This window comes from Culex pipiens, chromosome 3, assembly GCF_016801865.2.
Source record: "Culex pipiens pallens isolate TS chromosome 3, TS_CPP_V2, whole genome shotgun sequence".
NCBI lineage: Eukaryota > Metazoa > Arthropoda > Insecta > Diptera > Culicidae > Culex > Culex pipiens.
In genome coordinates this window covers 44908641-44935736 of record NC_068939.1, presented here as the reverse complement: position 1 = coordinate 44935736, position 27096 = coordinate 44908641, and the positions used below count along the sequence as shown (strand labels likewise).

The 27096-nt window shown below is 39.6% G+C and overlaps 1 protein-coding gene across 6 annotated transcripts in view; it reads left to right on the top strand.

Annotated features, from left to right (window-relative positions):
- Positions 1-1864: 1864 nt before the first annotated feature.
- Positions 1865-27096, top strand: part of LOC120429148 (cAMP-dependent protein kinase type II regulatory subunit) — a 211361-nt gene continuing 186129 nt past the window's right edge. The window contains exons 1-2 of one of the 6 annotated variants that reach the window (XM_052711082.1): positions 1865-2018; positions 3345-3602. The gene's annotated coding sequence lies outside the window, so the exon portion shown is untranslated. Of the gene's footprint in view, positions 2077-3057; positions 3603-27096 lie in introns of all 6 variants that reach the window. The other 5 variants (XM_052711083.1, XM_052711081.1, XM_052711084.1 and 2 more) reach the window with 5 other exon arrangements.

Sequence of the window (27096 nt, the reverse complement as noted above, 5' to 3'; positions counted from 1 at the left end):
TTCTAGCAAAAGTTTTTTGTCAGGCCACATCTAGCTGGTTTTTTTTGACTGACCGCCCGATATGACAGCCAACATTCTTCGCAGGGCTGTGACAGCTCGAGCTCGATCATTGTTTGCATCAGGACACTGTGACGAGAAGTTCGTCATTTTAGGGTTAAATTATATTTTTTTCACTGGGCCTAGAAAGCCTTATGTGTAGAAGAGCAAAAGTTTATAAAAATCAAACTGGCAAAACTGTAGCGATTTTTGTAGTGTGCCTTTTAAAAGTCCAGTTTTACGATGTTGTCCCGTCACGCTACATTTTTATTTCAGGGGAAGCACAGGTACTTATATGGTTCATTCTGCATGATATTTCTTTGTAGGAAAATCAATTATCTTTCCAAATCGACGGTAACATTTCAAAAGGCATCATGTACATTTTGACACTTTCTGGGTTATTGTATATTCTGAAAGTACTTCTAATAAGCTACCTCTCCACCAAAAATGAGCAAAGGTTACTTCAGTAAAGTCTGTTTAATCATGATTTTAAATAAAGTAACATAAACAAAATCTCTGCCATCAGCAGTCCTGTTTATATAGCCCTGTCAACCTGTCAAACAAAAGGCTACATAAACCTCGTGACGAAAAAAAAGCAACATGAAAAAAGCGCCATGTACATTCGGCGAAGAAAAACGAATCATAACAAAGCGCCCCCCTCAGTGACAGCAGGGTGATATCGACGTTGGTGATTTCAAAAGAAGTTATGTTTGTTTTTCTCAAACAAAATTACGGAAATAATGTTTTATTGAATATGGAAGATCAAGTATCAACAAAAGCATCGTTTTTCATCGTTTGCTATCATTAGAACATCTTATTTTGCTTTTATATAAAAATGGTAATTGAAAATGGATGCTCAACATTCAAATGCGTTTTTCTAAAAACGCATGGTTTGTACATGATGCTTTTTGAAATGTTGGCATCGAAATATGTAATAACATTGGAGGGTTTCTTCTTTTATTTGCCACTACAGCCAAAACGCTGAATAAAACTTGGATTTTTTTTGAAAAGGAGCCGAAGAATCGGTCATTTATAATTTGTTATTAATTTTTTTAATAGAAATTTTAACTCCTCACTCTACTTTACAAACTCCCATCCAACTTGCACTCTACATTGCATGCAATAAAAACCAACACTGAACACGTGTGTTTGTGTGCGTGCGTTCTTGTGTGTACTCTGTGCTCAAACGCCGCTCTGTTCACCTGTTCCTTCATCATCACACACAGCCTACTGATAAGGGAAAGTTTATAAACTCTCTCTCTCTCTCGCTCTCGCTCGCCTACTCTCTGCTCATCTGTATGGCTGTACGAATATTCGCCATACTCGTAATCATATTCGCGATGCACTCCCTCGTAGTGTGCGCGGTGTGAGTTGCATTATGTTTGCGTGTGTGGTTAGCCTGGACTCTTTCTCACGTGATACTCTCGCGCGTTTCACACACGGTTTCACTCTGTGAATGATTTTTGCTGCATTCTTTTTCGGAAACGATACATTGCGTGCGCTGGTGTTGGCGGGAGTACCGTCGTGGGACGTGTTTTGGGGCTGGAAAAAGTTTTTATTGTAATTCTTAAAGTTTTCAAGATCTTTCTTAAAACAAGATAATTTGTGAAATGGAAAACTAATTGAATGTCCTACTTTTTTTAAATTTTATGAAGTTCATGAAAATTGTTCAAATCCATTCAAAATTTCTGGACAAAAGTATCAACTCTCTCCCAAACTCTCCACTTAGCATGGCAGTGTACGTAAGAGAGTTGATTGCACACACGTTTTGATATCGGCTCACCAGCGCTCGCGCTCTCTCTCTCCATCGGAGGCCTACAACCGGACAGACGGAGCTCGCCGAGCTCACTGTTAGAAGTGACGTGAAAGCCGCAGGTCGTGTATCGCGTGTTTCCTCGCGCCGTCGACTTTTTGTGGAGAAGCACAATATCGAGTTTCGTTTTGCTCCTGTTTGAGCCTTTGTAAATATTGTAGTTTTGAAGGTTGGATATTTCAATATGGAAATTTGAGGAAAATTGGTTTAATAATCTATTGAAAAAGGTAAAACAATCGTTTCTTTTATGAAGTCGTGTGACACTCTACCGTCACTATCCAAACATTGGAACAAGTGTGTACGGCAGTGCTGTCTACTAGATCGGACGTTATTACGAACCTTTTTGACAGATTTTGCGTTAAAACTCTGAATCAAGTCGTCCTTGCGTGGATCGATTCCCCCCACAGGTGTGCGCGCGTATGTGTGTGTTTGTGCGTGCACAGGTATTTAAGTACAGGCTAATTAAGGGGCTCCCCTGAGGGCAGGGAGGTGTGTAAAGTTTAATGTTTAAAACCCCGTGGTGAGTTCCCGAGAGTGCGTGTGGATAGTGTGCTGTGGTGAATAAATCCTGCCTGGCTGTCAAAAGTTATAATCATCCGGGAGTTATTCAATCAGCACACATACATGTTCGCGCGTGCACACATACGCGAACAGTTGATTGTGGAGGAGTTTCCTTTCGCGAGGGGAGAGGATTTTCGCATTGAGAAAATCGCTCCAGAAAGAGAGAGAGAGCGTAGTAGGCCGAGCTAGTGTGAGTGTGCGGGGGTGCGTGCATGGGTTGGAAACTCACGTGTTGGGAGGGTGGGCGGGAGAAAATCAAGGAGTCAAGAGCGTGGAAAACTCGTACAAGCTATCCTTGTGAAAAAAGGGAAGGAAAAATCGATTCTGGAGAATGAGAGCGTGAGCAAGTGCCAAAGAGCAAGAATCATTCTGTTGTGTTTTTGTTCTTTTGAATCGCCTGTAACATTTGGCATTTCTTGCATGAAGAAGGGAGGTTTTTATCTGTGTGTACTTCTCTAGGATAGAGCTGTGTATTTTTTTTTGCTCGTTTCCGATCAGTGACCGGAGGTTCGATTCTCACTTCGGGAGCAGTTTTTCTCCGTCCGTGGTGAAAACTGCACGTGTGGTGAAATCGCGCGATAACAAGTTGCACATTTGTCAAAAAATTAAAAGGAAAATTTCCAAATAAAAATTATTTATGTTCACAGTTGATCAAATTGATTCATAAAAAGTCAAAAATTAATCAGAGTGCGTTTTCGGTCGAGTAGGCGACGACCAAAAGATCATCTCGTCCGGTCAGAGAAGAAGTGCATAAGAGCAGAGTGAAAGGTGAAGAAGAGAGTGCAAAGCCAAAGAAAACAGGTGAAGAAAAGAAGAGCAAAGAAGAAAAGGTGAAAAACCCGTCCTCTGACAGGTTTTCGGTGTTCGGGCCCGAAGAGAGTGACGAAGCTTTCCAGCATTTTTTTTTATTTTTCGTTTTCGCCTCTTTCTCAAGAGTCTCGCGGAGAAGCCTCTGGCCAAAGAAGGAGACACAGTCAGCCAGCCTCAGCAGCAGCACTCGAGCGTCGCGCCGTCTGTGTCTGTGTGTGAACGTGCGTGCGTGCATCCAAGTTGTGAGTGTGTGTGTGTGTGTTTGCACGTCACTGCGCTGTCACACCGTAGTGAAGGTTGTAGTTGTTGTTTCTCGGTGGTGACCAGCTGAAACTCCGAGCGGAAAATCCTGTGCTGAAAACGTGACTACTTCGAAAATAAGGTAATTTTAACGATTTACTTCGAATTCCTTCCGTTACTGTGTTCAGCGATATTTTGTAGAATTTTTGCTGAATGTGTCTTAAATGTTCCCTTCAAAGAGTAAAAAAAGATTTCTGGAGTTTTTTTTGAAAAGGTTCAATAAAACAAATTTTCAGTTTTTGCTTTTTGGATGTTTTTTAACACCCCTGACTCAAGGCGGTTTCAAAAACACCCAAAAAGCAAAAACTGGAAATTTTGTTTATTGGACCTTTTCAAAAAAAGAAAAAAAGCTAGATTTTATCTGCTCACTGGGACTCCTGTAGGATCCAGAGACCATGAGTTAGATTCTTGTACCAGGAAGATAAAGTTTTATAAAAATGATACGATCTTTCAAAGGGAAAAGTTAGGAAATTAGCCTAGTTTACTCACTTTGACGTTAAATTCCAGATTCAAAGTTTTTTCTCTAGAAAAATGTCAAAAGATTACTGATCTTGGTAGGGGAGAGTGGCGAGACTTGATCCCCGGGGACTCGTCAGCATGTCGACGCTGTCGTGCTATCTTGTCGTTCGTCGGATTTTGACGTTCCGAAAAAACGCGTTTTATTGTTTGACCTTGAATAAACAAAAACGAGAGCACGCAATGCCAACAAGAACAGATACGTTTTGTTTGGTTGACCATTATGTACATTGCCCAGAAGTTTGGTTGAATTTGGTTGTCGGAGTCCCGAGTTATGATTGAAAATGTTCACGGTAGTCTAGCTCGTTCCTGTGTCAAACGCGTTCTGACCTGAAATCCCTTTGGCCAATTGTCGCAGTTACATCCATTGTCAGGTTGTGTCAAGATAGCACGACAAGATTGAAACTTTCTTCATATGAAAAATGACAACAATGCACGGAGTTTTTTCGGTTTAAATTATATATCTCAGGATTGGGATCTGTGAAGGTCAAAAGGTGAGGCATTGTGAGCTGCACAACATGGCGTTCTTAACTCATATCATAGTTTGGCCCAAAATGCACGTACGACAAGTTAGCACGACGGCGACGATGTGGGTAAAAAAAACTTTGTTCTAGGAAGTTGTGCGAAATTGACTCAAACTCATTGTTGAAAACAAACAAAGTGAGGCAAAAAACCTCCCAAAGATCTTTGTTCTTTGTTTTGATATGCATAGAAAACACTTAAAATTTATTCAAGAAAATATTGTTTATGCATGAATTGTTTGTTTGGCCTTTTGGGCCTCAAAACAAACCCCTAAAATTTGGGAGCGATTGGTTGCGTCCACACTTTAAGCATTGCATTTCAATTTTGTATGGAAATTACTGCCATTTTTAAGTTTAGTCTGATGTGTACTTTAAGAAAAACACATAAAATCTGGTACTTTGTTCGGAAACTCATCAAAAACAACACCAAGTCTGTTTGTCCCATCGTTGAACTTCTACGCATAATTGTCCCACCAAGTATTTTCTTACACGGAATCATTAGTTTTACTAAGCATTATGCCTTGTTTACCTGTTGTATAGCAAGAGGATCACAAATAAGGGTGATAAACTGCTAACTGGGGTGATTAGGGACACATAGGGCGAATAGGAACCCACGGGACAATTATGCGTAGAAACACAGAAATCGGTCGAAAAATTTCAATCGCATTTTTCTCAGTTGCACTTTTTTGAACATGGGACAATTATGCGTAGAACGGCAGATTAGTATGAAAAAACACTCTTTTTTACATTTTGATTTTTTTCTTTTTTAATTTCCGTTAAAATTGAGAAAATTCTCTAAAACTTCCCCGAAGAATGTATTGTGCTATCTTGATCCAGTCAAAAGATACAGCCTCCTTAAAACTGGTCTAAAACGTGTTTTTTGCTCGGAAGTCAAGTTTTAGACCAGTTTTGAGCACGCTGCGTCTTTTGACAGGAGCAAGATAGCGCAATGCTTTCTTCGGGAATGTTTTGGAGAATTTTCTCAATTTTAACGCTGTTGTGGTGGTTTGAAAAATTTAGTGGAAAATAAAAATGATCAAAATCAAAATGTAAAAAAGAGAGTTTTTTTTCCAAATTTCGAGGAGTTGTTGAGGGGCCTGAAAGCAACCGAAAAAAACTTGTTCTGAAAAATCGACCGCCTCGAGCCATCCTAATATTTATGTGTTTTCCATAATTTAATTTACTATTTAATTTAAATTTCTTGAAATCATAACATTTTCAAAAATGTGGTTACTAGGACGTATAAAAATGGGATTAAACCCGTTAAAAGAACTTTTTATTTTGAAAAATGACAGTTTTTGAGGCACCTTGACGGCTAAAGCTATTTTAGGTCAGATCCTTGAGAAAGTTTTGGTTTATATAACATTGAAGTTTTGAGTAACCTGGAACTCGGTATAGGCCTTCAAAGCTTGGCATTTTGCCTTCCTCACCTTACTGAGGAAAGGCTATAAAATCACTCGAAAAATGAACTTATTAATTCGACCTCGTAGACCTACCTTCACGTATACCTATCGACTCAGAATCAAATTCTGAGCAAATGTCTGTGCGTGTGTATGTCTGTAAGTCCGTGCACCGAAAATAATGCACTCGATTATCTCCGGACTGGCTGAACCGATTTGGCCGTTCTGGTCTCATTCGATCCGTCTTAGGGTCCCACAAGACCTATATTAACTATTATGAAGTGTTGTTAAGTATTTTAAAAGTTATGCTAAAAAAAACGATTCTGGCTAAAGTTTGAAAGATTGTAAAAAGGGTGGTTTCTGTAAGAAAACCCGTCTGATCATACATTTTTTGAAAGGTATTTGAAAGACCTTTCTAATGAGCATTGAAGATCTGATAACCCTATCAAAAGTTATGAGCACTTTAGTGTCATTTGTACACATTTTAGAGGCCGGATCTCAAATATGTTGATGAAAAAGTTGTTCGGATCTATCATGCGACCCATCGCTGGATAGGTGATCAAAAGACCTTTCCAACAAGCCCAAAAGATTGAAGATCTGATAACCCTATCAAAAGTTATGAGCACCTAAGTGTCATTTGTACACATTTTAGAGGCCGGATCTCAAATATGTTGATGAAAAAGCTGTCCGGATCTATCATGCGACCCATAGTTGAATAGGTAATCAAAAGACCTTTCCAACAAGCCCAAAAGATTGAAGATCTGATAACCCTATCAAAAGTTATAAGCACTTTAGTGTAATTTGTACACATTTTAGAGGCCGGATCTCAAATATTTTGATGAAAAAGTTGTTCGGATCTATCCCGGGAAAAATGAACATATATATTTTTTTACTACCTTAAGGCTTAAAAAACTTTAAAGTAATATTACTATTGAAAGTGAACAATTTTCATGAAACAACCCCGTAGGTGTTGTTCTAATATTACGTCCAATGATTTTTGGGATTCTAGACCCCATACTCCATGTAGATATGTTGTAAGAAGTAAAATTTAGGTAAAATTTGTAGGTTTGACATTCTTACTACAGAAACAAATATGTACATAATTGTGAGGAAGGCACCAACCACCATCGGTGGATTCAATAACGTTTTTTTTTTGAAAAACCGACCCCAGCTAATTCAAATGGCGTCACGGCCTGTACCGAGTTCCAGATTGCTCAAAATTTCAATGTTTTTTTTTCATAAAATAATTTTTATTAGGTCCTTAAAATTTCAATGTTATATATTATGATGCATCAAAATGGGGTCATTTTTGCGGGCTTTTCTGGGCATGCCCCTAGGTGTACTGAGCCCGAATCCCAAATATAAACTTGATTGGTTGTGGCAGGACCTGGCGCTTTGACTTTGAAGTTTGAATGAGAATTAACCCGTAAAATCGGTGCGTTTTGATTCCCTTGACGATGTTTGCATTTTTCAAAAACCTCACGAGCTCATAGTTCGTGTTCCAGGGAACATTTTTGCCGAAGAGTGCAAAAAGATTCGTAAAATATTAAGAATGTTACAGAATTTATATCATCAACGCTGAAAACTTCAACCTTTTCTACCCTTTCTTCTGGCAGCACGTGCTGATACGGCAGAAAAGATTCAGGGTAGGCGTCGCGACGCTCATACAACCAAGCAAGATGATGGTTGCCAGAAGAGCTTGAAGAAAAAGTTGAAGTTTTAAGCCGTTGCTACATTTTCATTTCGCAGGCAGCACTGAAAACTAGACATTTTTAAAAGTTGTGTTTCTGTGTTTACAAATTCTTTCCAAATATGTGAAAATATTGCGGACTTGAAAAAAACTCTTGAAATTTTTCAAAAGAAAAGAAAATACTTCTTTCGTTTATCTAAGGCGTTTGCATTCTACCAAAAAAAAAAACACACGCACAAGAAATGATTAGATTTCCTTCGTCGTAAAACATAAAACAAAAAACCCAAAAAAAAAAACTTACATGGGGGCCGAAGGAACTTTGTCGCCACCACATCTCGACGACCTGGCACTGCAGGCAGTGGAGGTTAAAGTGTCTCAAGGGAGCAGCAAAAACACGTCCAGCAGTGTTTTTGGGGAAAAATAGAAGTGGGTGGCGTGGGGGGTTTGTGGAAAAAGGGGAAAAGCTTTTTACCCGTTCCGCGCGCTCACAGTGCTCGATGAAAGTGCACAAACACATTCAACCAATCGAGCCGCCTGCCTGCTTGTGCGACGAGCAGCACAGGGTAATAAGAAAAATTGGCCACCGGAAGAGGAAACCCGGTGGAAATGTATAAGTGGGGGGAGGAGAGTTAAGGTATACGAACATTCGAGTGAACTTTTTGGGCGGGGAAGATGTGCTTAAAGTGTAAGCAACAGAAAATAGTATTTTTTAAAGAAAATGCTTTATTTTTTTTATTTGTAACATGGTTTGTTAATAGTAACTCTAATTTGATGAAAAATTTCGAGAAAAAATAAATTAAAAGATCGAGTCACAAAAACCATAGGGCCGCGGTTGAAGGGATTCTACTAAAATTTCAGCAATCCCGCATACTCTAGCATGTTGCATCTCTACCCTGAAAACGGATCCGGCACACCTGACCGGGCTTTGGATTTGGGTTCTGCACCTCGGTCCGTCCGACACGGTTCCAAGAATGCTAAATTGGAGCCATCCTGGTGAAGAGGGGGTACAGAGGGCTCTTTTCTCGGAATTCCGCATCAAACATCGAATCAATCAAAAAACTTTATCGTTCGGGTTATGGACAATTTGATAAGAGGATTTGAGGGCGCTCGGGTTCACATGGCAAGGTCGAGCCGAGGATCCTCTTGTGCAAATTTTCCTCTCTCTCGTAGTTGTAGTCGAAATATCCTTCGTCGTTTTCGAGGGAAAAAGGTACAATCACCATCAACATCATCATTGTCCCTCTCGAGGAGGACGGACGTCTCTCAAGGGATACTTGACGGGGAAATTTACCGAAACAAGGGAAAATTGTCCAATAACATCATTTTTGGAGGGTTTCGAGAGGACCGGTTACCCAGTGAACGCGTTTGGCTTCAACTGACTGTATTTTTCTCCTTCTGTAAAATTGTTCGCTTCAATTTCAACAGCAGATGAAACGTTGATTGATGTGCTCCAATCAGAGCCTGGATCCATCCGAGCTAGTGTCACAGACAGGTGAATACATCTCACTTTGCTGTACGCTTGATTGTGAAAGATTTCATGAAGTAGGTCTGTAATCTGTGAACTGCGAGACCCGTCACAACTTCCACCAAGGGATGTAATTTCCATTTCCCATAAATTACCATGGCAGCCTTGAAGCTGGATCAACCTGTCAAACTCGTACAATGAACATTGATTGGATTCGATTGCATTGACAGTTCCGCCATAATGGCGGTCGTCCTATAAAACGGTATAAAAAAGCTTTATAAAGAACAACCGACTGACAGTTCAGCATCTGCCATAACGGCGTTTGTTATAAAATCTACACAAAAAAAAACCTTTAAAAGACTCCTTCCTTTGTATGACAAGTTGGCTTGCTTTCCAGGAAAATAATTAGGTGACAAGCTTCACTTCCCCACGCCCGAGCAAATCCTGAACAACACCCCCTCTCCACTCGAAAACCAACAAACAAAATCCCAACTTGACACGACTGTGTGGCGGTGTCCCATCGCATCACTCGTGCTGTCATCATCATTAAAATCATCTCGGTTGGTACTCGAAAAATCGCTTTGTTTTTCGGAGCCCATGTATATTCTGGCACGACCGGCTGCCACCGTACGGTGTACTGTGCTTGGAAAAGTTTCGTGATTGTTGGTGCGGAAAAAGGCCGACTTTTGGGTCCTTTTTTCACGGTTTTACATCATGAGGAGAAATGGAGAAAAACCAAATTGTTCACAACAACAAGTGCGAACAAACTCGCGCTTTATGTCGTGAATTTTCATTTTTATACTTCTGGTCGTTTTGGCGTTATTGTCACGGAAGCGGTATTACTGCGGCATCAGACTGTGTTTAGATTTTACGTCAAGATTCGCATTTAGGGTCTGTTGATTTTATTGTTAGCTTTGAAAGAAGTGAAACATTCAGTTCATAACTTTTGATAGGGAAAATTAAAACCCGGGAAAATTCATTCACTATTAAAACCATTATTAACATCACAGTAAAAAAAGTCATGGTAATATAACATCTGGGAAGGGGTACATCTTTTATGTCAGAAAAAATGTGTAATTTTACCTCTGAAAATGTGAAATTTTACCACTTTTCTGGCGGTGTAATGTTACTTTTTCAGTTTAAATTGAGGTAGTATTACATCATTAAAGAAGAAATATTCAACCTTCCAAAATTGCACCTTATAAATTTACACAATTATCTACTGTGATCTTCACTCATTATTTCAGTAAATACAGAAAATACCTATACCTATTTTACCGTATTGTTTTTTTTTTTAAATTAAATACATCTTTATTGAACATGGTTATAATAATTACATTTCATTTACATTCTTAGTGGTATGGCTAAATGCTCATCATCTTTGTTCACAGCAAAAAAATGTGTAAATTTGGAAGGTGTTATTTTAGAATGTAGAATATTACCTCTTTTATGATGTAATTTTACCTCAATTTAGACTGAAAATGCGACATTACACCAGAATAGTGGTCAAATTACACATTTTCAGAGGTAAAATTTCACAGCATAAAAGATGTACCCCTTTCCAGACGTAATATTACCATGATTTTTTTTCTGTGTTTCGTACTTTTCGTTTTATTGTTAACATTTTTGATTTTATTGTATTGACTTTTAGACTTTTATTATTTATGAATAATAAGACATTTGGCTGTTTTTGATTTCATTTTTTAAACCAAAAATCATTTTCAAAGAAAATTTTAAAAATATTTTTGTATTTATTTTATTGTAACTGGATCCTAAAACTAAGCTTAAATTTGTGATATTATTGTTCACAACGATAAAGCTTACTTTTCTGAGTACAACGACTCTTTGTACGACCGCAAAGGATTTGAAATCGAATTTTAAATCAATTTAAATAATTAACGTCGCGGCCCTTCATGACAGAAAAAGTTCTACTTACCCTGTTAGTTTCCCAAGCAACACACTTTGTCAGATAATCGTATTTCCTAACTGGTTGTATAACCAATCCGCCTCGTTACCACAACTTGTTCTACAACTCCTGTGAACTGGAAAAAGCGCACTTTTTTTCGTTGTATAACTTGCCAGAAAAAGATGCAAGTTATCAGAGTTAGTTGTACAAATGTATTTGACAACACTGTGCCATCTAACAAGAGATTCAACGAAAAAAGGGGGCGTGGTTTACGGTTGTGCTGTCAAATCAAAGCGCACACTGGAAAGAAAAGTTAGATAGAAAACAGCTATCTAACCGTCGACTAACTTACATGTAAACAAACGTTTCCTATTAGAATTTCAATCAACGACGAAGCTAATAAAAAAGAGTACGCTTGTTTCTGCAAGATTTATTTAAAATAATTCGGAATTGAATTAAAAAAAAGAAAAACAATCATGGCACGCATGTGTTTAGTGTGAAATTCCCTGCAAGGCGAACTTTTAGATTTTCCTTTTTTGATGAACTTCCTCTTTCCCAAGATTCGATCCGACGACTTCGACGACTTGTTGTTATCTCCACGGCAGGTCCAGGCGCTTTTCCGCATTGCTCCACGAGGCTTCATAGTAAATAAGCTGACCTAATCGTCAATAAGAAGGTTGCTGTCTATTTTGTTAGCTAAAGAACGAAGGCTGTCATTGAAATTGAAGTTATATAAGTTTGTTTCAAGTCAGTTTTTATAACTCCATTATACAACTTTGTAATAACAAACCGTTTCAACTGTCACTTCGATTACCGTACCTCGGAGTAATATTGAAAATCGGTTTGATGTTGATTTGTTGTTTTCTTTATCATAAACACTATAAGCTGATAATTGTTGTAGAATTTACCATCGACATGTTTACAAATTAATCGGTCAACAATCGAAACTATTGTAATCTTCAATGAATAAACATAATTGAAACTCTAAATTCCTCATGTACAAATTTACACCACCTAACAACACGCAATGTCAAGTTGAATATGTATGTTGAGCATCAGTTATATTATCTATTCTCCGATAACATTTGTGTAACAAAGCGAGAAAACCTAAGGTTATTTATAGAATGGTTGGCCACGCCCATTTTTTAGAAGATGCCGTCACATGACAATGTTGGATAAGTAGTGAAACAAACAGTGCAATATTGTTTTTATTCAACAAACTGTTTTCGAGTAAAACATTACAGATGAGGGAACAGCATCTTGGCATATCAGCACTTGGACGTTCAATTACAGTTCATAAAATGTGTTTTCGAGTGAAATCGAGTGATAAATAGCTCAATAGGAAGTGAGCAAGTGAGTTTCTATCAAAATTGTTCCAAAATAAATTGTTTTAATAGTGAAAATCAGCTAATTGGATGGAGTTAGGAGCGAGTGCATATTCCCTATGCACAGAAAAAAATCAATTCTCGAAACCGTGAAGTCAGTTCACGATTATGAGAACCACGAAGGAATATATTCACGTTTATGGTGCAAATGCACCATACTCATGAATAAATTCCTTCGTGGATCTCACATTCGTGAACTTAATTCACGATTATGGGAATTGATTTTTTTCTGTGTGTTGTGTATAAAAGTTGGAAAAGAGTGAAGTTGACTGTTATTTAACACTTGTATGGCACACATCTCATGAGTTACATAAGGCAGTTATAAAAGTAGTGAAACAAACTGATATTCAACTAACGTTGACATTTTTTCTCGTATGTTGATCCAAAACAGCTGTCTAACTATTATTCAACAGTCGACAAGTTATGAGTGCTACTTGGGATTACACTGTCAGGGTAGATTTTTTGAATGAAAATGTCATTCAAGCAATTTGCAGGCCAAGTGCGAATGATTCTGATGATATCCCTTCAGTTGACGCTCAGGCGAGGAACATCCTGGAAGGAGCGTCACTGACTACGTCCGTAGTCCTGTTAGATCTTTCTTGATCAGGACAGTATAGCTCTGGTTCCTTGCAAGTGTCCTATTTTCTTACCTCCACGTTGGCTTGGTTTTCATGATGACCTAGCTGGTGGCCTGTGGAAACGGATCGTAAACCTTTGACCAGCGAGGGTCAGAGTCGAGACGGCTAGAAGAAAGGGGCGCGACAATGTGGGAAAGGGAAGTAATTTGTGATTGTAGACGGTATTGTTTTGATTCGCAGTATGTTGAGTCAACTGCTGTGGATGTACCTGAAACATCACACAACGGGGTTTCTCTTCTTTCCGTTTTTATCTATCATCTATAATCTGTTAATTTTGTTTCACTGATTCTCTAACGCAGCTTCTGTTTACTATCCTCCATTTGATTTCGATTTTACTTATTTGATTCTCTTATTTCTCAACGCTTTTCCACTCTATTTTACTAATTGATGCTGCTGCAACAAACTGTCTGCTTTCCCTTAATTTGGCAGCGATGTCAATTTTGTTTATCATGTGCCTTTTCTTTATTTATCTATTTCAATAATTTCTCATCTTCCCTGTAAATTGCCCATCATAACAATAATCTAAGCTTGTTTGTTATCTCTTTTAATTAACTATTGTTAATTTCTTTATCTTCTTCATAAATTACTATCTTTCTTTTACTATTGATTCTTTACATAGTATATTTCTTTCACTGTCCATTGTTTTGAAACTTCACCTTTTTCTTAAGCAAGTGAGGTTCGAGCCCTGACTCAATTTATGAAATGATTAAAGGATTAACGCAAATATTACTATTGTACTTTTGAAAAACTTTTATAAAATGCTTAGGACCAAAATATTGTAACAAAACACCGCGACAAAAGAAATAGCAACAGATAAACACGACTCAACAATAGGGAAGATTTCAGGAGAAAACAATACACAGTAAATAACAATAAGTTTTTGAATTCAAACTAAAAATAAAACAGTTTTTTGCTTTATTGAACGTTGATAGGCACACTATAAATGGTTAGGCGCTTATACTTACATCAAACCCTACGTAATGTACCACCCCCGGCCGAGTTAAAATGCGTAACCGGAAAAGAAGGTGTGCATGCCTGGCACGAACACTCAAAGCGTGTTCTAGCGTGCTGCTCGTACTGACTCAGAGCAAGGGTGAGATGTAGGTGTAAGGGCAGTGCGTGTTCGTCGGGAACCTGGTGCATAAGATCGGTCAAGGCCCGTTCTTACACTGAAAATTGCGAATTGCGAATTGCGAATTGCGAAAATGTCATTCAAGCAATTTATATCTGTTTTGACTACCTTGGCGATGTGAAACAAAGTGATAAAATAAAATTGTGTCCACCCTCCTTAGCATTTTGCCTAAAAATCAATTTTAAATTCTTCAAAATAGACCGTTTAACATTTTCTTTGGAATTTTTGAAAGCCTTTATTTTAATATTGAGACCACAGATTTAAGTATGAAAAAAATTCTCATGTTCATATTTTTTTGCATTTTTAATGCTCATCCGAAGTTCGATTTCCAATAAACAAAATAAAAATCGTTTTTTTTTTTTTACTTTTAACATCAAATTCGAGTTCTGCGACCTCATTTTAGTCAAATTTGAATGGTTGATTGCCTATTTAATTAAAATATGCATTTTTTTAAAATATTCAATCACCGCCATTTTTGTCGCCATCTTGGATTAAACAATTCTGAATCACTTTAGAGTAGTTCAGGGGACAATGCATTTTTTTGTGATTCGATTATCCGATGTTAAATTTTGCCAACGCCTTCGGATAATCGAGTCTAGACTGTAGCTTTAAAATTGTGAAATAGTAGTTTATGCAACAAGTTGAAATTTTCGATACAAGTGCTAATAACAGTGTTGAGATTCGTGTGAGAAGAAAGAAAGCTTTTCTCACTCGCGAGCGAGGGAGAGAATTTGTAGTTCTTTTCTCTCCACGCCGAACGGGCTATCGGCGAGTTGCTCTCGGCAGCTCGGGACTCGTGGCGAGAGTGCAAGAATGCCAACACTGGCCTAGTAAGTTGCACTTTGAATTTGAATTTTGGTTTCCACCCTGCCTATAAATAAATGCTAACTAAAAAACAGTTAAATCGTTCGTTGAAAATTGGATCTATACGAGCTAAATTACAAAAGCGAGCATTTTATAGTGCGATTTCTATGGAAAATCGGAAATATAGAACACCAAATAGTACTAAAATGTGACTATTTTTTTTTTGGAAATGGCGTCTTGTTTTATCTGGCTTGTATTTTTTTTTATATGGAGATTTGTATGAAAAATATAAGGGAACTTAGTCTGAAACATAAGGCATTAAACGAAACTTAATGAACACCAAATTTTGATTTTATTTTTTTGCAAAATAGCGAAAAGTGTACTCTCCTGTCTTATACTTTGTATGGCGATTTGCACAGAAAATATAAGGGCATTTAATCTGAAATATAATGCACCAAATAGCACTAAAAAATAATAGCACTAAAAAATACTAGAGTGCTTATAACTTTTGATACACCCAGAACTGAGCATCGGCATACGAGAGAATAAAGAAAACGATTCGGTACACAGCTAAAAAAGTAGCAATCCAGCTGCGTGTAAAAGGCCTGGGTGTTAAATAAATATTGCATTATTTTATGCAATTTTATGTGATTTTACATTCTGAAATATGTAGCCCATCAGTATGGGAAGCCTACTTGACCGAAATGTCAAGCTCATATATGCGTTTATCCTTCCAATTTTTCATCGGTCTGATGGCCGAGCGGGCTAAGGCGCCAGTCCTTACTGTTGGTGCTGGGTTTGAATCCCGTCGGTTGCAACTTTTTTTTGTGTTTGCAAAAATTGTACATGCAGTGTGTAATATTAAGTGTTTATTTTGACGAAGGTGATGTGCATGCTTTTGCATGCGATTTTACCATCGGATTTTTTGCTGTGTAGTAAAATGGTACTGTGTGCGGACTGAGAGGATAAATCCCGAAATTACCTAGAGTACTTTACTGCCCATGTTCGCATAAATGTCCCATATGCAAAAACAGCAAGCTGAGAAAAACGCATTTGAAGTTTGTCCCATACATAAGGCTACGTGTTAAGTTTTCGCGAAAAAACTGGATTTCCTCATGATTTCTAGAACAAAGTGCTGAATGTTATAGGCTCTTTCGAAAGAGCACACAATTTTGAACCAAACTGCATCAATAACTCGAAATTGAGGAAAATGCATATGGGACATTTATGCGATCAGGGGCAGTTTACTCATGGGTTCATCTTCAAAAAAAGTTCATCTGTCAAAAAATTAAAAGTACCGGTACCGAGACTCGAACCCAAGACCTTCGGCATATTGAACCATGCCTTTGCCGTATGGGCCACCATGGTTCGGTGACTAAGTGGTGGTCATTTGTCTATATAAGCCACTCAATAGGATGAACTGTTCCAATGAACGAATGAACACGCGAGAGGACTATACTCTCGCAAAATAGCACTTTCCTCACGTTTCTTTCTTTAACTTTGGGTGTAGGGTTATTCGATCTACAATTTTTTTAGCTCGTCGGAAGGGTCTTTTGATCTTTATTATTTGAACTGAGTATGATTTAAGCAGAGCATAACTTTTCGAGTGATTTTATAGCCTTTCCTCATTAGGTGCGGAAGGCAAAAAAAAGTTAATTTACACATTTTCCGATGCAAAATAGCACATTTTACTTGGTACATAATCTATACTCATTCTGACATTTTTTTGCGAATATTTTATATAAAGATAACAGAGAAACAAAACAAAAATCAAAAGTTTTTCAATGACAAAAGTTCCTCAAATCGACCTTCTTAACAGAGAAAAAATAAAAATCATTGAATAAAATGTTGGCGCTACAAAAAGAAAGCACATTATGCTATACTTCAAGGACTACCGTAACACATAACACAGACACTGTGACCGACGATAACCAGGTGGATCGTTTTCGATACTTGAGATAATCCGGGAAATCTCTCCTAGAAAGAGTGAGAAGGTAAACCATTATGCTTCTCCAGGGGCCATAAAATCCATTCATCTAATCGCGGTCCGGATGTGGATCCATTGGATAGGTTATGTGACCTGACTTTTTTTTCTCCATGTAAAAGTCCATTTGTGTCGAATTCAATATGGTGAAATCACATACAACTTGGATACATAAAAATAGCTCAAGCAATGTAATTGAAATTCTTTCGCAGTTTAGCTGCATTTTCCGGAACCTTGCCTTGTCCCTTAGAGAGTTTACTCGCAACATGATCCACGTAGAACGCAATCAGATTACACATCCGAGGACATGTTAGAAGCTTTCTTGCTCCCAGCTCTACAGAATTACTTCCGTTTTTCAAGTCGTTGCCAACAAATCACACACACACACACCTCGCGTTGGCAAACCTATTGGGATATCCATTTCCCGCATCTTCGCGCGAGAGTCCGCCGCAGTTGGCTATCATCATCAATTTTGCTCCCCGCGAAGTCGACTCTTCCCAGAAGTCGAAGGGACATTCGTTTCGAAGAAATAAAAAAGAGCTGCATTGCGCTCGAATGTTACCGAAAGAGGACACCTGAAGGGGGGGAAAAGTTCCCTGTTGATCCTTCGAGAAAGTGTCCCGTCTCTCTTGGAAGGATTCAACCGGCGCGGCGTGATACCTTGGCCAGGGATGAAAAACTCTCGACGGATAAATTGAGTGATGAGGGCGCTTCGCTATAAAGCAATTGACAGCTCCGGCGAACTTGCCATAATGGCGGAAACAAACCAAAACAGAGATCATTGTTATCCGAGCATTCGTTGGTGAAGGTTGTCTGAATCAACATGACTCGTCGCGTCCCGGCGCAAAACGCCGGCAATATTGCCCTACCTGCGGCTCAAGCAGGCAAAAAAGTGGGAATTTCCAAAAGGAAGGTTGAGGCCTCAACTGATGGCCAAAAACCGGGGATTTCCAAAAGGAAGGTGCTTTTGGAAGTGACATCGAACAGCAAAAAGACGAAAAAGAGCGACGGTACTGTACCGATGGATGAGGAGGAGGAGAACTCTTCGTCCCACGAGGAGCAGCTATTGAAGAACAACAAGTTTGCTGGACTGCCTGACGAGGACCAGGTAGCGGAAGCAAAGGAGAATGAAGTGAAACAGCGAAAGGAGAAACTGCCTCCTTTTTATGTAAGGCAATCAGCAGCAACGATCGACTTTCGTGCGGGGCTTGTTGAACTCATCAAGTCTGGGAAAGTCCAAGGCAACATTCGTCTGTGTCAGGACGGATTTAAGGTGCTGGTGCAATCCAGGCAGCACTATCAACTGGTCAAGGATTACTTGACCGAAAACGAGGCGGAGTACTTTACCCATGATGTCGTCATGGATAAGCCGTACAAAATCGTCGTCAGAGGTCTGTACGACATGCCAGTGGAGGAATTAGCTGCCGAGCTAAAAGTTTTGAAACTGGATGTGTTGGCCGTGCACAAAATGAGCCGACGCAACAAAGACATCAAGTACCGTGACCAGCTCTACCTGCTGCATTTGGCTAAGGGATCGACGACGCTTCCTGAGCTGAAGGCAATCCGAGCGGTTTTCAACATTATCGTGTCGTGGGAGCGATACCGACCAGTGCATCGTGACGTCACACAATGCTTCAACTGCCTGGGCTTCGGGCACGGAGGTAAGAACTGCCACCTGAAGCGTCGTTGCGCCAAATGTGGTACTGATGCGCACATCACGTCCCAGTGCATCCAAGATTCGCTGGTGAAGTGCCTCAACTGCAACGGTGAGCATTCGTCAACCGACCGAAAGTGCCCCAAGAGAGCTGAGTTCGTGAAAATTCGGCAGCAAGCATCGACGAAGAATCAGCCTCAGCGTCGTAGAACTCCTCCAGCCCTGGTGGAGGAAAATTTTCCACCTCTTCAACCGCGACGCCAGGTCCCAAACTTGGCACCGTTGCCGTTGGATCCCAGGAAGAGAGCTGAGATGAATCATCCACGGCCGGGTTCCAGCCAGGAGCCGAGACCGCCACCACCGGGCTTCAGCCAGGAGCCAAGACCAACCCAAGAACCAGCAGTTGAGGAAAATGGTAACGATCTTTACACCTCAACCGAACTCCTCAATATTTTCAAACAGATGTCCGCTGCACTGCGTGGATGCAAAACCAAGACCCAGCAGATTGAAGTGCTGACCTCGTTCGTCATCCAGTATGGATCGTAGGTCCCTCAAGCTGCTGAATTGGAACGCTTGCTCCATTAGGAGGAAGAATTTAGAGCTGGTGGATTTTCTTCGCGAGAAGGAGATCGACGTAGCCGCCATCACGGAAACTCATCTGAAGCCCGGTGAAAAAGTTTATCTGCAAAACTACAAGATCGCGACGCAGCTCGACAGGACCACCTCTGGAGGAGGAGGTGTGCTTGTCGCTGTTCATCGTGATCTCAAGCCACGCCGGCTGCCACACTTTAAGCTGGACATCATCGAGGCCGTTGGAGTGGAAATTCCCACTTCGGTTGGCCCAGTACTCTTCATTGCTGCATACTGCCCACGTCAGGTGAATGCCAGAGATGGTTCAGCAGCAAAACTGAAGGGCGATATCCAGAAGCTGACACGGCGGAGCGCAAAGTACATCATCGCTGGTGACCTCAACGCGAAGCATGAAGTTTGGGGCAACAGCAGGAGGAATCGGAACGGAGTGATTCTGCACAACGATCTGCAAAACGGATACTACAACGTTGTGAGTCCGGATCGTCCAACGAGGGTGGCTCGGTCTGGGAATCACTCAATCATCGATTTCTTCATTACCAATATGGCTGAGAACGTGGCTCATCCTGAGGTGTTTGAAGAGTTGAGTTCTGATCACTATCCGGTGGTTGTGGAGGTTGGAGCTTCCGTTACTCCGCAGCGGCAACCAACCCGGAAAGATTACCACAACGTTGACTGGCAGCAGTTTCAGCAAGTGGTAGACAGCAACATCGACTATGATCAACACCCGGAAACTTCTGCTGATATTGATCGTTCGCTGGAGGTGATCCAGCAGGCTATCAACCAAGCAGAGGCTGCCAACGTTCGGGAGGTTCCTGTTAATTTTAAGGTAACTGATATTGACGTAGATACTAAACACTTGATTAGACTTAGGAATGTTTATAGGAGACAATATCAACGGACTGGGGACTATGACAAAAAGATTTCAGTGAACAATTTGAACAAAATCATACAAGACCGACTTGACAATATTAGAAATCAAGAATTTTCAAAACATGTAAGCCAGCTTGGGAATTATTCAAAACCATTTTGGAAACTTTCAAAAGTTCTTAAAAACAAACCAAAGCCTATTCCTCCTCTTATTGTTGAGGATTCTCCTTTGATTACATCCGAGGAAAAGGCAAATGCACTTGGGCTTCATTTTGTTAGTTCACATAATCTTGGCGCTTCCATGACCAGCCGTAAAGAAACATCAGTTGCCAATAGTATTTCAACAATCAATGACTCTACCTTTGAATTTCCTGCAGATTCCCATGTTTCTGGTGATGAAGTCAAAGTTGCAGTTAAACAAATGAAAAATATGAAAGCTCCTGGCTTTGATAACATTTTTAATCTAGTGTTGAAAAAACAGAGTGATCAGTTCTTTCAACATCTAGCCAATATTTTCAATAAATGTTTGCAACTTGCTTACTTCCCCACCAATTGGAAGCTGGGCAAAGTCATACCAATTTTGAAGCCTCAAAAAGATCCAACATCGCCAACAAGTTATCGTCCCATTAGTCTTTTGAGTAGTCTGTCCAAACTCTTTGAGAAGGTCATCTATTCAAGGCTTTTGGATTTTACCAACGATAATAATATAATTTTGAATGAGCAGTTTGGCTTCCGAAAGGGGCATAATACTGCTCATCAGCTTACGAGAGTAACTAAAATCATCAAGCAGAACAAGCTTGAGTCTAAATCAACTGCTATGGCTTTGTTGGATGTTGAGAAGGCTTTTGACAATGTTTGGCATGATGGTTTGATACATAAACTGTATTTATACGGTTTTCCAATGTATCTTATCAAAATTATCCAGCACTATCTTTCGGAGAGATCGTTCAGGGTTTTTCTGAATGGGATTGCTTCTGGATTATTCAACATTGATGCTGGGGTTCCCCAAGGAAGTATTCTTGGCCCACTTCTGTATAATATTTTTACATCTGATTTGCCTACTCTTCCTGGTAATGGTGTGTTGTCACTTTTTGCTGATGACACTGCCGTTATTTATAAGGGTAAAATAACCAGATATTTAGTCGGCCGTCTTCAGAAGGGTCTTGACGTTCTTTCCGAATACTTTGGCGACTGGAAAATTCGCATAAATGCAGCCAAAACTCAAACCATCATTTTTCCACTTTCCAAATCGGCCCGATTTGTCCCAAAGGATGATGTTTTGATTAAAATGAATGATGTTTCAATACCCTGGTCAAAGGAAGTTGTATATTTAGGTCTCATACTTGACTCGAAACTATTGTTTCGACAGCATGTAGATAAAATATTGAACAAGTGCAGCATTCTCATCAGGTGTTTGTATCCTTTAATTAACAGAAAATCAAAGTTATCTTTGAAAAATAAGCTAGCAGTTTACAAGCAAATAATTTACCCCGTTATTGAGTATGCAGTACCTGTTTGGGAGTGTTGCGCTAGAACTCATAAATTGAAGCTCCAGCGTGTCCAAAACAAGGTACTCAAAATGGTTTTGAATGTTCCTGGCTGGACTAGATCAAGTGAGGTTCATGAATTAGCAGAAGTAAAAATGTTGGATCAGAAGATTCAAGAAAAATGTTTGAAATTCAGGGAAAAATGTGCTATATCTGAATACCCCTTGATTCAAGGATTGGTTTAGTTTATGGTAAGATTAAGTTAGTTTTAGGTTAGGTTATGTTTTCTTAATTTTTTTTTTCTTCATTGTACCTAGTGTTACAAAAATGATAAATCATATACTTTTAAAGTTATGAATATGAACAGTGTTTAAATCATGAAAAGGAAACTAAAGCTGAAGAGCCACAGCTGACCACTTATTATGTAAACCAAATGTAATTATTATAAGAAAGATTCAATAAAGTATATTTAATTCAAAAAAAAAAAAAAAAAAAAAAAAACCAAAACCGAGTGTGGGGATTCCCAGTACTGATCCTCTTAACAGGAATTAAGTTGTATCTCTGGGGGTAAACGAATGGATGCTGATGTAAATGAGCAATTAGACAAATTAACCGGAATACACGATGGGCTTTGCCGCTGGCGTCGGTGAAGGCTGCTTGTTTCGTTCATTGCCGGCAATTATGGCGAGCGAGGAAGGAAAAAGGTGCGGGTGGCTCGCTCTGTAGCAAAACGGGAAGTCAAAGTGAATGATAGTTATGAAGATTCATTATGGATGGGTATCAATGTCGTGTACTGGTGTCGTTTGTGGCAAGTTATGCGGTGCGTGCCATTTCCGGGTGGTAGTTTTGTGACGTCTGTGAGCAACACAATTAATGGTGTAGCATGATGGAGTGGTTTAGAATTTTATTTTGTACGTTGTTTCTATTTGTTCTTTGTTTAAACTATTACAAAAAAAAAAACGATAAAAAATAGCTGTTAATAGCTGTAAAGAGCGTAAAACGGTTAAGAGCATTTTTCTCTCAAGTTACTAACTGTTACCATAAGTCTTACGAATAAAATCGAGGCCATTTTACTCTCGACCTTCTGTTCCCAGTTCAACAATATAACATTCATCATTATAGCTTGATTGAGCTGTGTCAAAATATCTCCCAACTCCATCGAGCCGTGAAATCTTGTCCGATTTTACAAAACGCTCCGTTGAGGGTTGTTTGAAGGCAACCAATTTCCACCGTTCGTATTGCAGGAAAAGGCCCCTTTCCCATCAGGGGAAAAACAACGCCAGGGAAGGGGACCTGCGTCTCGCCACGTGACGTGGTTCCATCTCTGTCAACGGCGGTGAGGGCACACGACTGCACGACGACGACGACGACGGATCGGTAAATAATAAAATAAAGCGAATCCGATGTTCAAACAGCCAAAACTTGTCGCTGGAGCGAGCCGTTTTCTTTCCCCCAGCTTGAACCTTTAAAAAAAGATGGCGTCAAGAAGGGCGAGATTCGAAAATGCGGAGTGAAATAAAATTAATGCCAAAACGAAAACACAACCTTTTATTGACTTTTCTACCAAACGATCAAACCGTCGCTGTCGTGCTATCTTGTCGCACGTGAATTTTGACCTTTGACCTTCACAGATCCCCAATATTAGATTCCAATCCTGAGATATTCAATAAAAACAAAAAAAAACTACGTGCATTGTTGTCACTCTTCATATGAAAGAAGTTTTAATCTTGTCGTGATATTTTGACACACGGAGAAAAAAGAGTTCCCAAAATCGTGAACAAGCGTTCATGAAAATAGGAACCACAAACAAAGTGTTCAAATGCCATGGTACGTTTTTCAAAATTGTACCATGAAATTTGAACGCTTTGTTCGTGGTTCCCATTTTCATGAACGCCTGTTCACGACTTTGGGAACTCTTTTTTCTCGGTGCACAGCCTGGAAATTGATGTAGGTGCGACCACTGGTCAAAGGGATTCATATCAGAACACGTTTGACACACGTACCAGCCCGACTACCGTAACCATTTGTAATTATAACTCAACCAAACTTTGGGACAATGCACAGAATGGTCAACCTAACAAAACGTGTTTGTTATTGTTTACATTTCTGCGTTTTTCTCGGAACGTCACGTGCAAGATAGCACGACAGCGTCGAAACGAAGACGACAGTGGAAATTTCGATGTCCTTTTCCATTTTTGGCGAATGTGGCGAAAGTTTCTATGCTTTACGACTGGCTGGTGGTTCCGAACGATGGCATCACTGCCATTGAACTTGGCGGGTGTGAACGTCACTGCCGTGCCATAATGGCTGCCGTCTGGGAGGGAGAGCATATGTCATGGTCGCAATTTTTATGGCGTTTGTCATTGCTATAAAAAACGAAGTGTTTGCCATAATGTCATTACTGGTTGAAGCATGCCTGATTTTCAATCGAAATTCCTTTTAAAACTAAATATAGACTCCTGTTCTGGGAATTGCGTCTGCCGTGGGTAACAATTTCATTTGCAGAGTGGACTCCATTGATTAATCCAAATTAAATATACAACACCGTTTGAGTGCTTTGACACACGCACACAGCCGCGGAGAATCCAATATCCTGCTCCCACGTGGTAATGGAAAATGGAATGATCCGTTAAAATCCTTGCTGGGTCCTCTAGGGTGTGTCAGCCGTAGTACGGCGACACCCACCGGTGGAATATTCTGAGCCTCGGATTTGGAGCACGGCACTGTGAATTGAAGGGTGGCAGTGTTGCCATTTTCTCTGTTAATATTTTTTTATTTCAAATTCAGTGTTAGCTTTCGAAAAATATTAAAATTGCATCGGATTTTTGATTTTAATATTTTATAGCAACACAACAACCGAATCGCAACCCTGCCAGCACTTTGCAATGTTGGAGCAAGTTGCATTTAAAAATAACTCGTAACGGCGAACAGGAATGAATATTTGATATTTCGAATTTGCAAAAGTGTTCCCCGCCATTGAGAGCCGGTGCTCTTTGATGTGTTTTAGGAGTACAGTACACGGTATGCCTTCTGGTATTTGTTTTGGAATTCTTTTTATAGCAATAGAAAATCTGGGCTATTACCGGTCCAAGCGTACTTTATCACCGTACAAAATTTATAAAGCCATAACGGTTCCGACGAGGAAGTACTCACGTATAACTTTACCGTTTAACCGTTGCGGCTTGTGTGTTGAGATATCACGCAAATTAGCCGTAAAATAAATCTACTTGATTTGTACGCGACAGTGTCGCACCAAGTGCAACCTTTTTATTATCCTTCGAGCTTGCCACAGACAATTTCGCAAATCTCGCATCGGTTCGATATGTTGTTGTAGCGTTAAAACAATCTTTCAGCTTGTTTTAAAAATCAATAGTTACAATTACATTCTATTTGTCTGTGAACATTCTATTTCCGTCGAGTTGTCCTTTAACGTGCAGACACATGACGGCTCCACTCCTTCCTTTTGTCGGCCCGTTTCCGTGTCACACACACACACATACGAATGGGGAGTGTCCTTTGCCGCTGCTACATAATGCATGAAGCACATGTTTTCAGCGCAATCCTAATTCCGATGCGAGGCTCTTGGGGTATCGTAGACCACAGACTGGGGTTTTGGGTAGAAGTAACTCTTGAGGTTCGAGTAGTATGCGATTTGTAAGTGTTAATTCGTATTATTTTCATTCGTTTTAATAACATAACCACGATCATGATACAAACACTTTAGTACGGAAGGTGTACTGAGGTTGTAGGGGAAATATACTTATTATAATCACACTAAGCCGTTCGACCAATTCTCATCACTTTTGCCGTTTTCCGCTATTAAATCAACATTTTTAGATGTATCAACAATGATGAGTTGCTTGCTCACTTTTATTTGAGCTATTTATTACTTTGGAACAGTCAAAAACACTTTATTTAAGCTGTAATTCATGATCAAAGTGCTGATAGGCCGATAATAGAAATAGGCTGAGAAAGGGTATAGTTCCCCTACTTCCACAGCAGACGGTTGAGAGAAAAATGGACTTGATTTGGGTTGGGAGATCGATGTCACCCAAATTATTGTCCTTTTCTCTCAAAGGTACACTCCGCGCGACATTTCAGAATGTGCCGTAGACATTGTTGCATTTTTGGTGCAATAAAAAACATACCTGGCAACAATGCCAGGTGATTCGAAGAAGAAGATCAACAAAAACAAAACGCGCATTTTGGGATTTGACAGCGCCATTTGTGTCGTGTCGTGGCTGGTTTGCCGCGAGTCTTTATGGGGAATACGCGCAATACCGATGTTTTTTTTTTTCATTTTGACGCTGTCATGCTATCTTGTCGCACGTCGCTTTTTGACGTCTCGAGAAAAACGCGTATTAATGTTTAACCTTGAAAAAACAGTAAATAGAGCACAGCATGTAAACAAGCAGGTTTCGCCGAATGGTTACGCTGTCCACTTTGTAAGCGGATGATTATGGGTTCGATTCCCATTTGCTCCAACCTTCCATCGGATGGGGAAGTAAAACGTTGGTCCCGGCCATGGCTGTTAGGCCGTTATGTCATTCCAAGTGTGGGAGTCGTCTCCCTGCTATAACGACAAACAACACACTCAACCAAGCCTGCTGCGGTGGCATCGCTGGCGGCGGTTGGACTCGCAATCCAAAGGTCGTCAGTTCGGACCCTGGGGTGGAAGGTTCTTTGGAGTAGAAAGAGGTTTGGGTGGCCTCCCCATTCAAGCCTTCGGACTCGTAGGTTCGAGCAGAAACTTGCAATAGAGGAGTTGTTTATGTAGACGGTTTGATTTGTGATGTAAACAATAACTAGGGGAACAGCATCTAATTCCAGCGTGCCTCTAATGTTGGCAGGTCAGAACTTTGACATGCAATTAAAGCTAAATAAAAGCGTTTTCAACTGAAATCGAGTAATAAATAGCTCAATAAGAAGTGAGCAAGCAAGTTTCTATCAAAAGTTTTGCAAAATTAGTTGTTTAAATAGTGAAAATCAGCAAATTGGATGGAGTTAGGAGCGAGAGCTTAACCTGCCAAAGATACGAGAATTTCCCCTAACACGTTTTGTTTGGTTGACGACAGCGACGATTTCAGTTGATTCATTAACATTGTAGCACCAACGAGGTCAAAACTAATTTTCTAAATTTTAGGTATAATTGAAGAACCAATATACCTAAATTTTAGGTATTTTCTGGAAAAGTAAGGGATCCAAAATTACTAATATTTAAGTATAATCCAAGATGGCGGACCATTATTATGACTAAATTCTAGGCATAAAACATAAATTTTAGATATTTTCTGGAAAAGTGAGGGATTCAAAATTACTAATATTAAGGTACAATCCAAGATGGCGGACCATGATTAAGACTAAATTCTAGGCATAAAAACCTAAAATTTAGGTATTTTCTTTAAAAAATGAGGGAACCAAAATTACTAATATTTAGGTATTATCCAAGATGGCGGACCATCAATTTGAAGCATAGCTTTCGGGTATGTGTCTAAGACATTTTTTTCTGTTGTAGTTTGAGGTGTGCACATTTCTG